This window comes from Polyodon spathula, chromosome 2 (assembly GCF_017654505.1).
Source record: "Polyodon spathula isolate WHYD16114869_AA chromosome 2, ASM1765450v1, whole genome shotgun sequence".
In the NCBI taxonomy this organism is placed as follows: domain Eukaryota; kingdom Metazoa; phylum Chordata; class Actinopteri; order Acipenseriformes; family Polyodontidae; genus Polyodon; species Polyodon spathula.
This window is the reverse complement of record NC_054535.1, coordinates 47705328-47724753: the sequence shown is the minus strand read 5'-3', so window position 1 is coordinate 47724753 and position 19426 is coordinate 47705328. Positions and strand designations below refer to the sequence as shown.

The window sequence follows — 19426 nt, the reverse complement described above, 5'->3', positions numbered from 1 at the left end:
GTTCGATTATGATCCTTTTTCAGGTATTTCTGTAAAAATTGTCACTCATCTCTGTTAAACACTCATAGTGCCAAATTTAGAAATAAGAAATACTAAAATAAACTAAAATTGAATGACAATAGTTTCAACTATGAGTCTTTTTCATCGAAGACTTTTGTAATTGAACTTATTACATTTCATTTAGTATTTCTAAACATAAAATAATAATGTAAAATAATAAGTGCTATGGCAGAGCTGTGGCAGGATAGCAATGTGACCCAAGATGTTACTGGCAGGAAAGAGACTCAGAGTCAGAAAAGCTGCAGTTAAAGTGCTGTTTGCATAAGTTTATTAATTACATAAATAAACGGTACAAGGGCCAAAATAAAGATTTTAAACAAAAAGACTAAACATTTTTCTCTAAGTCCCTCATGTGCGCAGCACACAGGACCGCCCCCAGCCAGCTCCCCCCTTGAAACACCACCCCCCTTCAACATTGTCCGTCTTTCCAGACAACGTAGGCACTCTGACAGTGGTGACGCTGGCAGTGGCGTGGAGCAATCCAGCAGTGACAAAGCTGGCAGCAGCATGGGGCACTCCAGCAGTGGCAATGCTGGGAGAGGCATGGGGCACTCCGGCAGTGGCAATACTGGGAGCGGCATGGGGCACTCCGGCAATGCTGGGAGCGGCATGAGGCACTCTGGCAGTGGTGATGCTGGACCTTCTGGGTGGGTGGCTGTCTTTTGCCATGCTCCCCTTAGCAGTAGATGTAGTGGCTGCTGAGGTTGGCCCGGCAATTGCCCTGCTGAATATGGACTGGCAGAAGCTCCTCCCCCTCTGGCACTGGAGACGGCAGCAGCTCCTCCTACTTTAGCACTAGAGACGGCAACGGCGCTTACCCTTCCAGCTCTCAGAATAACAGCAGCCTCTTCTCCTTTGGCTCTGGAGATGGCAGCAGCTCCTACCCATCTGGCTCTGGAGACAGTGTTGCTTCTCCTGATTGCCTCTGGCAATATCTGTCCCTCCCATTCTTCTTCTTTCAGACAGGTCGTTCCTTCTTCTCAGGCGTTTGGGCTCCTCCTCCTGATATTGAAGGGTTTCGCACCTCTGCCTGGGCCTGCACCTGCTGGGTCACGAACCTGCGATCTCAATGCCCCATGTGTGTCGTAACCCATTGTAACAATACATTATATGTTCACTTACTGGGTCAAGCTTCCAAATAACATTGTTCTGTTGTTTGTTTGTTTGTATCACTGAGCTTGTTTAAGGTGTATCTGCACATGCTGTGGCTTGAATTTTAATACTTGCACTGAACAAGCCACGGATGAAACCCTCATTTTTATGAAATCCTCAAAAAATTAGATTAGTTACATTCCTGACTCTTTTTCAGATAATATATTTTTACAAAAATGACCGTTTATATTGTATTCATGCAAATATTTATTTAACTCTTTACACTAGCCCTGGTGGTTACGCGTATTTTACTCAGGCACCATAAAAGCCACCTACCTGGGGCATACTAGGGGCTTTCCAATGACATATTCAGTGTGCGTATAAGAACATAAGAACATAAGAAAGTTTACAAACGAGAGGAGGCCATTCGGCCCATCTTGCTCGTTTGGTTGTTAGTAGCTTATTGATCCCAAAATCTCATCAAGCAGCTTCTTGAAGGATCCCAGGGTGTCAGCTTCAACAACATTACTGGGGAGTTGATTCCAGACCCTCACAATTCTCTGTGTAAAAAAGTGTCTCCTATTTTCTGTTCTGAATGCCCCTTTTTCTAAACTCCATTTGTGACCCCTGGTCCTTGTTTCTTTTTTCAGGCTGAAAAAGTCCCTTGCGTCGACACTGTCAATACCTTTTAGAATTTTGAATGCTTGAATTAGGTCGCCACGTAGTCTTCTTTGTTCAAGACTGAACAGATTCAATTCTTTTAGCCTGTCTGCATATGACATGCCTTTTAAGCCCGGAATAATTCTGGTCGCTCTTCTTTGCACTCTTTCTACAGCAACAATATCTTTTTTATAGCGAGGTGACCAGAACTGCACACAATATTCAAGATGAGGTCTTACAAGTGCATTGTACAGTTTTAACATTACTTCCCTTGATTTAAATTCAACACTTTTCACAATGTATCCGAGTATCTTGTTAGCCTTTTTTATAGCTTCCCCACATTGCCTAGATGAAGACATTTCTGAGTCAACAAAAACTCCTAGGTCTTTTTCATAGATTCCTTCTCCAATTTCAATATCTCCCATATGATATTTATAATGTACATTTTTATTTCCTGCGTGCAGTACCTTACACTTTTCTCTATTAAATGTCATTTGCCATGTATCTGCCCAGTTCTGAATCTTGTCTAGATCATTTTGAATGACCTTTGCTGCTGCAACAGTGTTTGCCACTCCTCCTACTTTTGTGTCGTCTGCAAATTTAACAAGTTTGCTTACTATACCAGAATCTAAATCATTAATGTAGATTAGGAATAGCAGATATAGATTAAAAATAATAAAAAAAAAATAAAAAAATAATAATAAATAAATAAATAAAAAAAAAAAATTTAAAAAAAATTATAAAATACTCCTAGCCGGAACTACAATCGCCTGAAGTTAAACCACTCATCATGTGACAGAGTTCACAGTTTAGGTTTCATTTTGTCCATTGCTCTTATCAGACACTGTCAAGGGCAAATAAATCCTAACAAAAATAGTTACATGCATAAAAAACAAACAAACGCTAAGTAACTGAGTCAGGGCAACCACAACAGGTACTGCAGTTCAGACATCGAGCATGTGCACATGACGCATGGCTCGTGTCTCGCCGTGTCATAAATGTGTCTTATCGTAAAGTCGAAGCAGGGTAATGGCACTTGTTATTTGTGTCGCTAAGTCCTCAATAGAATAAGCTAGAAGAGAAAGTACCCTTTAAAGTTATGTGAGTGTTATGTCATTTTAGAAATTTGACCCTTATCATAACTTTGACTGCGAGAGACAAAACAGGATTAAAAGCGTAACTTGAGTGTAGACGCTTTCGTTTAAAAGAGCCTGTTGCAATATATACAGGATTCTTCTCTCATATAAAATAATAAACAGTAAATATTTTTACAAAAACACTTTCTCAGTTTTCTTAACACAGGGCTTGACATGTATTTGACCAAACAAAGGGAATAACAACTGTGTCTGCTTATTGTAAAAACAAACCAAACAGTGGTGACAGACAGTTTGTCTCACAGTGCCTATTAGTTTCCACTTTGTTTTTAATCTTAAATCAAAGAGGATTTCTTTGTAACACAGCAGGTAATAACAAGTATTATCTGGAAGGTACAGTACAAAGGCACAGCTTTTGCTTTTATACATACAGTACTGTTGGTGAAGGCACAATAGGATCTTCTGGACTACCTTGTTCTGTGTATCTTTTGGTCTGTTATTCAAGTAGTGAGCTTTTTGCTTTATTGCCAAATAAATCACATGGGTTTGGCAAAATGTTTCCCAATCTACAAAATAGACATATTCAGTAACCTGTATGAATATGCCATCCCTTTAAGCTAAAAATAACTTGGCATGGAACATTTATATTGGCTAAAAATAATACTCCAGTGATACCAGGATGGCTCAAAAAGGTGCACCAACAGAAAGTAGTGAGAATATTATTTTATTTTTCTTTAATTTAATTTAAAAAAAAAAAAAGCTATTGGTGTAACTATATGTGCACATGCTTCTTGAAATGTGCATGGGGGCAGTACGGTAGCTATGATGGATGATCTCACAAAACACTGAAATCACACAATACAAAACGATAAAATCATATGGGGCAGTAGAGTGAAGAAAACTAAGTACAGTAAAGGAATTGGCTCTTACTGTGTGCCTTTTTGTTTAAAAGATTTTGTTTAAAGGACAGCGTAGTATAGCAGAATCCATCAAAGAACAAGGCCTGCTTGAGTTATCACATCATACAAATGTTTTTCTGACCAGTGTTTTATTAGGCATAATGCACAGCTTGGTAGAATATATATTCCCTAAGTGTGACTTTAAAAACAAGGTTTTAATGACGGCGTGACAAGTGGTAAGAGTGTATAAGTATTGCTCATACACATCCTGCTCAGCAGGCATATTTTTTAAAACATCACAAGCACCCCCCAATAAATGTTAATTATTGAGTTAGAAATCTCTTTGAAACACTAGAATGTCATTTTCTATATGCTTAGATAACTCAGATATTCTTTAGTGCTACTTTTGCAGTACCATACTTGAATATTATAGTAAATTATATTATGCCATTATGTGGTAAAAAGATCTTATAAAGCAGTGACATTTACTTATCACATTTACTTATTACTTACATTTACATATTTCTACAGCTTTGTTCATATACAGTAATCTATATCTCCTTAAAGTCTTAGTATGATAAAGTTGACAGCTATATTAAACAGTGATGTTTTGTTTCCTCATTCCCAAGGGATTTGCGTGACAAATTAGGCAACTTTTCTTGGGAAAAGTCTCATAACTCATTTCCAGACACAATGGGGTTCAAATTAAATGAGTGACATTGTTCGATTTTAGGTTAGAACATTTTTACTGAAATCTGCAGTGAGTTTTCAAAACTGAATATGAGCCATCACCAGGACTGTATTTTGTTGGTTTAGAATGCCCCACAATGTTTGCTATGTACTAAGTATACATTATATTATTATAATGTATTATAAATCTATTTTTTCTGACATCCTATTGTTTTACTTTTAACCAAGTATGTTAATGTAAAAAAATTTAAGTACTGTATATTGAAACTTGCTACTTGATAGAAACCTATTGTGACAGGCACATTTCCATATGTTACTGATTAAGTAAATTATATGGTTTATCTAGGATTGTCTAGGATTCAAACTCGGAAACTCCTACTCTGATCGCTGTGTAGCTCAGCAGGAACTCCAAACCGAAGAATTGGCTGATGATCATCTCTGCCACAATCATTGGTTGCATTGGTTGGGAAGTGTATATGCCTCTGGCCACTTCGTAAAACAGTCCATGGCCACTAAGGTGACCTTGTTGCCATACTCAGTAGTGGGCAGCAGTCCGTAGACATCCACCGCCACTCTTTCCATTGGAGCATCAATGTTGTATTGCTACAGAGAGGCTCGAGACCGTCTTGGTGGCCCCTTCCGCGTTACACAGCGATCACACCAATGGCACTATGACTCCACATCCCACCTGTACCGCACCCAGTAGAACCTGCTACATAGATTTTGTAGGATCGTGGTAGATCCATAATGCTCAGCCCCTGCAGTCCTTTGGGCAGCAGCCAGAACGTCTGTTTTCAGGGCAGCCAGCACCACACAATTCCACCACTGCTGGAGTACACCCGAGCGCACCTCTAGGCAGGCTTTTAAGGGTTCCAGTATCCCGTTCATCTCACTCCAGGGGACCGCCTGCCATCCTCCTTCCAATGAAGCATTGGACCTGCCTCCGTCCCCCAGTTGCTGCTCCCTCCACTCAGCTGCTGTTAGTTCTTGATCTGGGTCCAAGGCTCGTACCTCAGCTGAGCCTGTTGCCTGCCCGTGACCAGCCAGAGGGTCTGGGAGCTTAAAGTTGAGCAGCCACTGAAGAGAGGTATGGTCAGTTCTCAGATCAAACTGCCAGTCGTACAAATAATGGTGGTAGTGTTCCATAGCTCGGAGAGCTGCCATTAACTCCCGTCGAGTGACACAATAGTTTCTTCCCTGCAGAGTACCTGGCTGAAGTACCCCAGAACTTTCTCCCCTTTGGTGGTGTGCTGGGATAGGACAGTATCAATTCCTATGTCGTTGGCATCTGTGTCTAGTCAGGTTATGCTGCGGGAAAGCTAGTATAGCTGACGGTGAGGATCCGGTCCATGGTGCAGTGGAACCACAGCGGTGCCCCAGGTCCCCGGTTCCCAGGCAGTTCTTTATCCCGTTGCACACCACCCCCTCGATGCATCATTGAGCAAACAATTGTAGTGTCCAGTTCACACTACCCACAGGGACCTTAGTAGTTGTGGACTTCCCCATGGTGGTTCCATTCAGTAAACAGGGTGCCTGGTCCCTGCCCTGCATGACCGGCCTCATCTAGTTTTCCAACTCACTTGAAGATCAGGCTCAGAAAATGGCAAGTTGGGAGCAGTTTGAAATGTGGTGCCCTGTCTGTAGGCACAGCCAGCTGCCCCTGGGGGTAGTACAACCCACTACTAAATCTGATCACTGGGGGCTGCAAGGTGTGGGGATCTGCTGGGTTGGATGCTTCTGTGGCACTCTCTCTTCTTCACCCAAGGCTGTATTGCCCAAACACCTTCTTGCTCCATCACCAGTTCCCCAGATCCCAGGGCCTCGATAAACTGGTCCTTGGCCAGATCTTCCTGAACTCCCAGCATGTGGGAGTAAGCTTTCCTTTCCAGTCTGTCTATTGCAGCTGCTAGCTCCCTTAAGGTCTCACCAGGCTTCTGCATCCTGGTATGGAGTTCGTTTTGCACCAGCCCGGGCTGTTGGCTGCTGCCAAAACATCTCTGTAGTGCTCAGGTGAGGGCATTATCGGTGAGGGCTTTATTGTGCTGTCCACTCTCTCACATGTGTGATGATCTTGAACTGTTCTTGGAAAGCATTTTATTGTACTGTGGGGGTTTGCAAGCAGTTACCCCTTCGGCTCCTCTTTCCGGCTCCCCAGACTGGCCAGCATTTCAGAAACCATCCCACGGTACAGCTGAAGCTCCAGCCGATCTGCCTCTGGGCTGCAGCAGGGGACCTAGGCTTCCTCAAGTGGTCCCTTGTCGACTGAATCATCTTCCCGCGCAGCAGTCTCCTTTACACGATCCTCCACCTCCGTCTTCCACATCTTCCTCCATCATTTTTTGCAAGGCTCCATACAGCAGCAACCTTCTTTTGAGTTGTCATGGTGAAATGACAAAACTCACTACTTTGTGAACAATGTTGCATGTTTGTCGAATGAACACACAATAAATAACATGCCAGCTAGACCAACATGCTTTGCATCAACTTAATAGCTGGGCTGCTCCCAGCTCAAACAGCAGGCGACTCTGTGCTCCATGAGACAATACTTTACTTTCTACGTGTAGTTACACATATACACATACAAATTAGTTTCAAAATGCTGTTGTGAAGAAATGCGTGGCAAGTGGTCCATGGAAAACAATCTAAAAACATAGGTGGTCGCTACTTTGAAAAAGGTTGACAACCACTGCACTAGTACAATAATTACACTCTGAATCTTCTTCCATCAGACGCGCTGCTTACGTCTCTTCTCAACACTAGTTTAACTTCTCCAGTCTCCCATGTCATGCAGAATGTCACTCATATCAAACAACTTGAAGAAAACTTTTCACTGCATTATATTAAACAATGATGTCTGCAAATAATGTAATGTATGTAACTTTTATACAATATGAACCAAGTTTATTTTTTTAATTTTGTTTTCCACACAACCCATCTCCACCGTGATTTCAGATCCTGCAAATTGGCTGAATTAGGTACTTAAGTTTGGTGCTTTACAGGAACTATCATTGTGGCTGGAGAGATCAAGATTCTTATTCTATTTAATTTGTTAGTTTTTTATTGTAAAAAAAAAATAGATATAAAAATACTTAATATCTAAGTGGGCTGAAGTCAGCATGGCTGCACTGCTTTTTTTTAAGATGTGGACCCAGACACTATTTCATTTTCAGTGGTGATTACTCTGTGCATGGTCATGTTACCTTGTTCAGCCAATTACAATGTTTGATTTGTTCAAGCCATTTTATAACAGAAATTAGAAAATGGATCAGATATTTCCTTTTATCTGATTGGTCAGTATGAGGTCCCTATTCTCTGGGACAGGACCTCAAAAGTTGTTCCAAATCAATCCACTGGAACATATGCAAATACAGCATTTATGTAATTTACCTTTTTTTCTGCTTGATTAAAGAAAATCTTGGTTCTAGTACACGTCCTCTGAATGTTGTCTCTCAATGTAGACTAAAGTCTGCTTCTAGCTGTCCTTTATGTTCAATCAATATAGTTACCTTTAGTATATCATATAAAGTAAAATGTTAGTGTTACTTTTATTCTTTTATATGTTTTTCATTTTGTAAGAGGTTAATAAAAGCTAACAGTTCAGAAACCATGTTCGCTTTTGTGTATGAGATACCTAAACTCCATGCAAGTACTTCTTTTTGTATTGAGTTACTATTTAGGCTATTGGAAATACCCATGATCCAACATTGTCCACCATTGGGATTCTGAAGCCTGAAGGCTACCAGACCACATATGGAATTCTGAACAAACTGCATTACTCATAGAATATTTATTAGCTACTAAAGGAAGTGCTGCATAAAATCAATAAAAAAACAGATGGAAAAACTTTAAATGTATGAGATATATATATATATATATATATATATAGATATATATATAAAAAAATTTTTGTTAACACAGTGCCATTTTCTAATAGCAATAGAACCCTCATAAGAGGGCTTTACCATCTGGTAAGGCCCTTCTCGTTATGTTAAAATCTTACGACACAAGGCAGGTCATACCAGAATGTAAAGCCCTCTTCTTCGAGTTCTGTTGCTTAATAAAACTACCATTTCTGTTTGTAAAAAAAAAAAAAAAAAAAAAAAAATGTAATTGACATCACAGTTTTGAAGCTCTCTGTTAAATATTTTAGGTTAAAGTCATGTATGCTTCCCATAACCATAGGAAGCTGTCAATCTCAAATGTAAGCAGTCAGATGTAAATTAAAGCACAGCTGTAAAAGCACAATTGTTTTTCTCTATTACTGCCTGGAAGAAAATAATATGCAAAAACAATATCATGTTTTTAAATATGTAAATATGAATACAATGATTCAATTGTTAGTGGAAGCGCCAAGCTCCAGTGGTCTTTTTTAGTATTTTATTCTCACTGCATTAGAAAAAAGTAAAGCATAAAACACTACTCTGCAGTGTTGTCGAGAGTTTAACCCTCATCACCATTCACTGGCCTGCTCCTTTTGAGGAAAGTAAAATTGTGGTGCAGACACATAAGCAGCTACTGTTTGTCTCAAAGGGTAAATTCTAGCTGTTGAGACTAAAGGAGTAGATTGCATCTGATAGTTTGCTTGGATTACAAGAAAGGGAAGGTCAGTTTTCAGTGCAACAAAACTCTGCTGTGTTCTCTGACCCCGAAAGGTTAACAGTTTGGAATGTATCACTAAAGTTACCAAACAAATGGGAAGAACTGTTATCTGTGAAAGTCGTACATTTGAGAAACTTTATTTGAAACTGGCAATTAGGGTTGGGTAATTTAGTTAATGTTATTATGGAAGCAGCAGAACATTATCAATAGACAGTTTACTGAAAACAGAATGTATCCAAAAAAGGGCATATGTAAAAGCAGGAGGATTGCAACATGCTGAAGTATTTTACTGTTATAAATTCTTAAGTACCTTAAGTTTTGCATTTCCAATGCATAGTAGAGCACCATTTTCAAACAATTGTAGGGTATATTTGTGTCTTGTCATGCATTCTAAGCATAGAAACCTGTAATTTCAACAATGGAATATTATTATTATTATTATTATTATTATATTATTATTATTATTATTATTATTATTATTATTATTATTATTATAATAAATATCATGTCCATAATAGCCCAGTGATAATAATGTCACCAAATGCAGATTCCTGAGAAGATTCTTAATTTTACTGATAATGCCAAGAATTTAGGAATCAAACATGAAAGTCATATAAACTAAGACAGTAATATTTTAGTATTGCCCGTTACTAGTTATATTCCTTTAAACACATTTCTTCAGTGCTTTCATTTTTAAAATCAGTAGTCATATTGGTCCGTCACACTTGATTCTCTTAGTTTCTTGGTTAATCACTTTTCACTGAGTTATACCCTGTCACTCAAACTGATTACAATCAAGCTGATAACCTAGACTTGATAATAGCATGTAATGGGGATTTTCAGATAACACCAATGAGGAACCTGATGTGCTTGTTCGTGAAAATTATCTGGAACACTAGGTGGAACATATGAAGCATGTATGTATGCATGTATGTATGTCAAATGGGCCGGCACTTATCTATATTCCACTTCTTAACCCAAACTATGATCTAAAGTGCATACAGAGGTTTTTGAAAGTTGGTGCGGCATGCTTGAAAGCGTAGAGCTCCTTGGGAGTTGTATTTCCCAAGTTTACATGATTCTCTCTCCAACCCAACCCAACCACCACACACATACACGCTGTGTATTATGGAATGGAAAACAGCTACTGATATGGGGAATTTATATTTAATGTATAACAATAGTCCACATTCAGAACATATTTGGTCCTATTCATAAAGCTTTACATTTAAAAGTTAATTAAATAGAAATTATTTTATAGAAAAACTTATACATGTCAAAGTTTACTGGAGCATACCTTTGTCATGTAGGAGGAGTTTACCAATTGTTGGGTCATGACTGACGGTACAAAAGGGGACGTGGCTAGGTGATCTGTTCCATTTGTTATGGTTAAGAGCGAACTGTTAAAGGAGAACTGTAAACTTACTGTGAGTGTTTTGTTTGTTTGTCATGTCTAATTATACTTGTTTGTTTTTGTTAGATGGCTAACATGATCCAGAGCTGTCGCTTAAGACCAACACCAAACGTAGACAACACTTCACAACTGTATACGAATAAATTGTATTTCACCACTTGCACGTTAGCACTCACTCTGGACTTGTGATCGTGTGAGTCTTTGTGTGTGTTATACTGTATTTATTATTTCGGGACTGTAACCCATTGTTTAGACAATGCAATACACATTGCTGTGTATTGCCTGGGATTGTTCTTTGAGGTTGCCAGACATTGATTACAAAAATAAACATTTTCTGTTTGGATCGTGAACTTTGTTGTCTGTCTTCTATTTCATAATCACATCAACTCTACACCTACGCACTGCAAGCCACTTTGCCACACTACTCTATTTACTCTGTTTACTTGTTTGTGTCATTTTATGAAAAGAAAATATAAAATAATGTTAACGCGTTCAGAATCCTTAAATGAAGCTTGTGGTTTATTTCACACTTTGTTTGTAACATTGCTAGTTGTGTTATCCTTTGGTAAATTGTACACAAGAAGAAAAAAAAAGGGTAAACAGGAGTGTGTGAAATAGTATAGGTCACATGGTATACCACAAGGAAGGTAGTCATGGAGGTATCTTTTTATTGACAGTGGCAAGCTAAAATTAATTAGTATGTGTAAATCAATTAGCACCCCATTTTCAGGCAGAGATGCTGAGAACAGCCAGTCCTGCCACAGGACATAGTCTCTTCCAATTCCACTAACCATAGTATATTGAGGAATGTAGAATTATTATTTTATTTTTATTTTTTTATAAATGTATTTATAATCTTGCACTTTCCTGTTTTGTCTTCAAGTAATTTATGAATGATTTGGAAGATGCACATTTGAAGTTCACCTCTCAGAAGGCCTCCGTGTTTCTGAATGCTTTGTCTGACACAGAAGTAATTGTCTCAGATTTGGACACCAACATTTTTTTTATAATTCTACCCTTTCGAGTGATTATAATTCTGGCCAAGGTCCAGATATTCTTAAAAATGTGTATATCAGATTCTTATATACACAATGGTGATGAGGATTTTGATGTCACACCTTAGTTTGAATTTGAAAATGGAGATGTTCCACTTTTCCAAGGCACTGCTGTTACAAAGACTCAATTGGGTGTAAAATACACTTATATTGCAACATGGCTCAACTAAGGAGGCTACAGCTGATCTTTTAAAATTAATTGAGCTCATATTCCCTGGTGTATTTCCATCTTGTGTTTTTGAGTTATTGAAGCATTTTACAAATTACAAAAATATTTGCAATGTTCACTTTTATTGCAAAGTATGTCTTGTGTACTGTGGAACAGATACATCTTCTACCAGCTGTCCCTGTTGTAATTCAGACCTGCAACTTCTTGATCATATGAAAACTGGTGATTTTAAAGAGAAACAGTTCAGGACTGTATACAATTTACTGATGCAGCCAAACACATCATAAATTTGGCAAGAATCTCCTGTTTACATTGGATTATGTTTTGAAAATCTGGTACAAAATTTTTAATTTGACAAGAATGACTTCTCATTGACTTGCTTTATTCTGTTTGGCCAAATCAATTTGTAAATTAAATCTGTGCAGATTTGTATAGGAAACACACCTTTTTAGCATCTTTGTGGTTTAGCAGTTCTAAGCCATGCATAAATACATTCTTAGGGCAATTTGTTGATGAAACTGTAAAATTATGCAATGCATGGTTTATGAGAAAAACCCTTTTACTCGGAATAATGTGGTGAGCAGAGTGTTTCTAGTGAGAAGTGGCCTGTCTTGAAATGCTATTCAATTTAATGGTGAATATGGATGTAGCTGGTGTAAGCAAACTGGTGAAATCATTTCCAAGGGGCACGATTGTTGTCGTGTCTATTTTGCTGAATTTCCTAATGTACTTCAAACTCATGATTCTGTTGTTCAAAATGTGTGTGGGATGCCGAAGTCACAACCCCTTGGGCAGATCACCATATTCAAATTCAGTCATGTTGGCAACCTTTCATGAGTGCTACCCACTTGAGAAATAACCTTCAAAATGTAACAGGAGTTATAATTTCGGTCCAGAAGAGCCTTAATTTGTTTACCTCTGACACTGACAAATCCAGGAATGTTTGAGAGGGGCTAGGGATCACATCAGGTGGAACTGCTTGGTACCACTCCTCTTCACTGACGATTCCACATTCTGTCTAGATTAGACTGACAGACAGCATGGTGAATGTTTCTTGCCGCTTCATGTTGCAGAACACAATGGAAAATGGAGGATCTGGGACATGCTTAAGAGAGCGATAGCAGCCTGTCCAGTGCAACCAAGCACTCTGCAGGAGCTCCAGGATGCCTTTAACCAAGAATAGGCCCAGCTACAACAACAATGTGTACAGTATCTGATTAGCGGGATCTGCAGGCGTTGTTAAAGTGGCATATTGTTATTAAATTTATTTTTACTATGCATGAATTTTTACAGGTTAAGCTGTATATTAACATAATCAGCCTGTGACTGTTTAATCCGCCTGGGAAGATTAACACTGATTGTTGTCGGTAGACTTTCTTTTTAAAAATGTGTATTTTTAATATTCAGTTATTGCACAATTGGTATATAATGGAGTAAAATTAAGGGGTATGAATATTAAATAACATTTTAATTAAATGCATGTTTACCCATACTGGGAGGTCAGAGGTGAGGGTGGTTAATAAAAGAAAAGATGGCCATTTACACAGAGAAAGGCCTAGATCATGTGGTCATGTAGGATACTGCTGTAACTGATACCAGAGTCTTTATTTTAAATTTTGAAAGCACTTTTAAACAACCTGCGGACTATTTATTATTTTTGACACTTAGCACATTTTGGATGCATTTGGACATGGCACGACGTGTACTGTTCTGCTAGGATTTATTTACAATATATGTTTGCACTTTATGGATTATACTGGAGGTACATTATGCTGAACTGTTTTTAAAACTGCCCTTGCTATTTATGTGCTATTGGATGTACTATTGCAACTTATTTTTAAGTAAAACTCTTGAAATGGAACACTGCTTGCGATTGAATTACTACTGCTCTGCACACAACACTGTCACTTGAACCCTGAGTTTTAAAATCTTTTTTGTTGAAAATCCTTATCTCTAGCTAATGTTGAGTAGTATATAATATTTTTTTATGCTGAATTAACTGGTTTACACAAGTTACGTTGCCAGACTTCAAAAATAACCCCATCTGGGTGTAAAACTATTCACCTCCACGTACAATTCAAACACTTTACATTTAAGATGTGTTATTGGTCCTTTATTATTTTATATTGTACTATTTAAGCCTATTTACTGAAAGTTTTATACTTGTAGATTATTGAACTAGGAAGAACAGGTCTATATAGTTTTCAGTGTGCTAGCAAACACCATTTTGAGATGTCCTACTTTGCAAAGCACACTGTACCATTATAACTGAATCACCAGATAATGTGTGCAATTTTAAACGGCAAACTGTCTTTTAGTTATTCAAAAACAAAATAGAATATCTAATGTTTTTCTATAAAGGCTTGAATTTACTGTGGTAAAAACGCTAGGAAACTAAGTCTAGTAGGCACATATTTTGGTAGAAGTCTTTATCAATGTCTTTACAACCAATAAAGAGATTGATAAAGGCTACTATATATGACATATTTGTCTCCTTGACTTTTACTTGCTCTTTTACTTCTGATTTACTGTTATGGATAAACAGTTTAGAGGAGTTCACTCTATTCATGTACCAGTGTTGTAGCATATTCTATTGCTCAATGACATCTTGGTGAATGTTAAAGTAGTTTATTCAGGAAACAGTGTTTAAAACAGCTCAGAAGTATAAGTACACGAGTACCAGGATGTTCCATGGAATTCTACACTTTAATTATACATTGGCCTTTTAAAGAAAGCGTGAGCTTGGAATTATAGGTTCTAACTAACAAACAAGCATCTATCTAAAGTTTTTGTGCTATACAATATATTCAATTCATGAGAGCTAGTTTACTCATAAGGTAAAATGTATTTGTAAAAAGTTCTAACTACTGTGACAGAAATAGAATTATTCTTGGTGGTAAATCTCCCTCCTGGCCTGTGAGGGAGCTAAGTAACGGGAACAGTGTACCCTGGACTGTTTGGCCTGACAATTCATTTTCAGGGTGAAAGGAAGTCGGTCACCTAGAAAGGAGGTGGAGCTTTGGTGCACTAATTTGTCAACCCGGAAGGGAAATTATGTGGCAGCCACTGATTGGAGAAGCAGCTGCATTAATTTACCAAAGGGTCATGTGTGACACTACAAATAGGGGTTGAAGCGACGTAATCTGCTCCTTCATTTTGGTTAAGAAATAACCCGGAAGGACTTGTGTTTACAACTTTGTGAAATATATTAAGTGTTTTGTTTGTCCTGTCTGAAAATACTGTTTGTTATTGTTTAGACAGCAAACATGATCCGGAGCTGTTGCCACAGGCAATCACAAACCTGGACAACATCACTGCAATTTAAGAACATAAGAACATAAGAAAGTTTACAAACGAGAGGAGGCCATTCGGCCCATCTTGCTCGTTTGGTTGTTAGTAGCTTATTGATCCCAAAATCTCATCAAGCAGCTTCTTGAAGGATCCCAGGGTGTCAGCTTCAACAACATTACTGGGGAGTTGATTCCAGACCCTCACAAGTCTGTGTAAAAAAAGTGTCTCCTATTTTCTGTTCCGAATGCCCCTTTGTCTAAACTCCATTTGTGACCCCTGGTCCTTGTTTCTTTTTTCAGGCTGAAAAAGTCCCTTGGGTCGACACTGTCAGTACCTTTTAGAATTTTGAATGCTTGAATTGGGTCGCCACGTAGTCTTCTTTGTTCAAGACTGAACAGATTCAATTCTTTTAGCCTGTCTGCATATGACATGCCTTTTAAGCCCGGAATAATTCTGGTCGATCTTCTTTGCACTCTTTCTAGAGCAGCAATATCTTTTTTATAGCGAGGTGACCAGAACTGCACACAGTATTCAAGATGAGGTCTTACTAGTGCATTGTACAGTTTTAACATTACTTCCCTTGATTTAAATTCAACACTTTTCACAATGTATCCGAGCATCTTGTTAGCCTTTTTTATAGCTTCCCCACATTGTCTAGATGACATTTCTGAGTCAACAAAAACTCCTAGGTCTTTTTCATGGATTCCTTCTCCAATTTTAGTATCTCCCATATGATATTTATAATGTACATTTTTATTTCCTGCGTGCAGTACCTTACACTTTTCTCTATTAAATGTCATTTGCCAGTTCTAAATCTTGTCTAGATCATTTTGAATGACCTTTGCTGCTGCAACAGTGTTTGCCACTCCTCCTACTTTTGTGTTGTCTGCAAATTTAACAAGTTTGCTTACTATACCAGAATCTAAATCATTAATGTAGATTAGGAATAGCAGAGGACCTAATACTGATCCCTGTGGTACACCGCTGGTTACCACACTCCATTCTGAGGTTTTTCCTCTAATCAGTACTTTCTGTTATCTTTGTCTCATTAAGGACTATATATTCACACGAGCACTAGAGCACACACTATGGACTTGTGTTTGTGTTTGTGTTACGTGTGGGTGAATAAGAACGGGACTATTTATTATTTGGGAACCAACCATAAATTTAAACAGAGCAATATATGCCACTGTATTGCATGTTAACATTGCTTATTATTTATTGTTACGCCATCAGGCAATTGAATTACAAACCATTAAACAACATTGCACCTGGATTATAATAGTCTGTCGTTTATTGATCACCTGCATCTGCACACTGTTAACCACTTTGCTACACTACATATCCCCCAATGGAGTATATAAGGGTTTTTCTGCACCACCATCTCGACCAAGCAGAAAGCCCCCTACTAGCTGAACAGCCAATTAACTGACTTTTTAGAATAATGTTACCTAACTAAGGTCCTGATTTAGCCAGATAACTCTCAGGATAACTTAAGATAAGTCTAGCTTTTTCCTTTCCTCGAAGCAAGCTTAAAGTCTAGCCGACTAAGTTACAATAGCAACACATCATTAAAATCTTAAACCTGCTCCAGCTCAGGCTAACTTAAAGTTAGCCGGATCTGTGTATAAAAACTCGTACTTCTACCCAATAAAAGTACTTGACACACCCCTCTAAAATGGCAGCACCCTTTCTTAGAGATCCCATAGATCAAGGAGCAATTTTAGAGTAGCTTTTCATAGAGAAAGGTTACTGATAGATCGCCAAGATCCTTTGCATCATTCAGATGTTTTTGTGTTTGAGCGCTATAGATTCAGTCGGCAAGGTATCAATGACCTAATAAATCTACTTGAGCTGTATATTGCCCATACCACCCGGCGCAGCTGTGCGTTGACAGTAACATAGACTATATACATAGGGCTGCACTTTTTTGCTTGTGGCGCATTCCTATACTCAGTTGGTGATACTGAAAATATCAGCAAAGCTGTTGCATGCCATGCAGTCTGAAGGGTCTGCCTCGCCCTAAAGAGATTTGTTAATGTGTTCATCACATTTCCAGGACATACAAGGGGAAACGCCATCAAAGAGGGCTTCTATGCAGTCACAGGTAATTTACTAGGTTATATGCAATTTAATGAATAGGCAATCCCATCGTTATCATTTATTAAGTAGGCTACATTATTATGCAGAGTTCCCAAACGTCATTGGTGCTGTGGACTGCAGTCAGAACCCATCAAGGCACCCTCAGGACCAAATGAGGTGGATTTTGTGAACAGGAAATCCTTTCACAGCATTATTGTACAGGTACTTATGATGTTATCACTTACATGAGCTACAATTCAGCAACTGATGCAAATAATCCAATATTTTAATGACAATTACATAATGCCAGTGCTAGACAGTAGGTGTCAGACTTTGAATAATACTGTACATCATCCATGACTTGACCTCAATTATTCTCAAATGATCTGTGACTCCAGCTGCCTCATTTCAAATATTGAAGCCAAGTGGCCAGGCTCTGTCCACGACTCAAGAATATCCAGAGAGTCTACATTGTGCCAGAGATTCGAGGAAGGAATAGAAAATAATCTTATTTGTCAGAAATCATTGCTTAAATTTTTATTTTATGAAGTGATCTAACAGTGTTCATTGCAGGTCATTACGATGGGGTCCTAATTAAAGACAGACGCTATGCATGTAGACCCTTCTTCTTGACCCTATACCCAGAACCAGGACCTCAAGCACGATTCAGTGTGGCTCTTGCAAGGACAAGAGCCCGAATTGAAATGACTTTTTGGCAACTAAAGGCACCATTCAACTGTCTTTGTGGTCTGAGGATTGCACCAGACAGAGATTATGACAACATTGTTGCATGTGTGGTGCTCCACAACATTGCGACCATAAGAAAGGAGAGGGTCCCAGTCTTCCAAGCCCAGCCCGAAGATGATGTGGTTCCAGTGCATCTAGATCATCAGAACGGCTGAGCTGCAAGGGATTGCATTGCAAACCATTACTTTTGTTAATGGATGTATGATTTATTTCACTTGTTTAATGGATGTATGCTGTGTTTCCTTTTGTTTTTTGTTAATCTTTGCCTTGTTAATATCCCTTTAGTTTTCATAAGCATTGCCAACAGTGAGTACCAGCATGCCAAAACAAGAACATCATGTTAAAAAATAAATCCTTTATTTGGAATTTCATGGCTGGTCCTGCTAATGGAAAAGCAGAAGATGTATTTTTAGTACAGCTGTAATCTATGACAGACCACATCTTTCAGAATGGGTTTTTAGACAAAAGCCTTTCTTCACATATTTATGCTCACATCCAGCAGCTGTTTATCAAGCAATTGTGTCTCCTTTTCTAGTTTTCTCATTTTCAGTTGGTGATAAGCAATTTCCTGCCGAAGGTAGTGCTTGTATAGAGACCTCACATGTTCCTGGCTTTCGGTGTCTCTCTAAAAGACAGCATTCATAATTCAGTTTAATGTGGTGGTCAGTTGTCACAACAGCCTTGCCTGTCCTTACTACAATGGCACTGGTATGTTTTGAATGAGCAGTCACCTCTCTATTTCCAGCAGGTCCAGGCTCAGCATGCTTTGGGTGTGGTTCAATTCCCTAAAAAATTGTTTATTGGTGGCAGCTGCAGCAGGATCACTGAACGTCCAGTCACTACAAAATGTGTGTATGGCTACCTCAAATACGAATTCTGAGAAAGTTCAGAGATTGAGGTGTACTTACAGTACCTTTGACATAGGACCTCCTCACACTGCTGCCAGCCTCTTCAGAAGAACTGCCCCCAGCAATGTTCTCCATCATTGACCTACCCCGATAGTACTGGAGGGCCAGATGCTCTGCAGGTGTGAAGTCAGGAGCCGCAGGTCCCTCTCCAGTCTTCTGCCATTCCACCCTCTTCATGTTTGGTGATATTATAAAACACATCCCATTGACAAGTCATTCTACACATTGACATGCCATAATTAGTATAAATACTTACCACTTTGAATAATGTTTTTATACTTTACTTTAACCTGCAGTTAAGTCCGTTTAATGCCCATGGGATTGTTACTACATGTATGGGAAAGAGAAATACCTAGTCATTTCCTGTTAATTTGGCTACAAAGTTAAAGAAACACCAATTATATCAGATAGATTAATTAGTACAACATACTACTACAGTATTATATATTAAAAAAAGAACAAGGATAAATTATGACAAAATAATAGAGAGCTAACCATTCTCATGCAGCAAGCTCTCAGCCCATGTTACATTCCATTACTACAAGCATGCAGATTCAAATTGGATGTGTGTGAAATAATTATATTGGGGTAAATACATAGCCTGTGTAATAAAAAATAAAACTTATGCATTTAGCTTATCTGCAGTTTTTTTCCATGCTTCCTCTC

General features: G+C 38.5%; 1 pseudogene; it reads left to right on the top strand.

Annotated features, from left to right (window-relative positions):
* The first annotated feature begins 11161 nt into the window (after positions 1-11161).
* LOC121326711 lies at positions 11162-18007 on the top strand (annotated as a pseudogene).
* The last annotated feature ends 1419 nt before the right edge of the window (positions 18008-19426 follow it).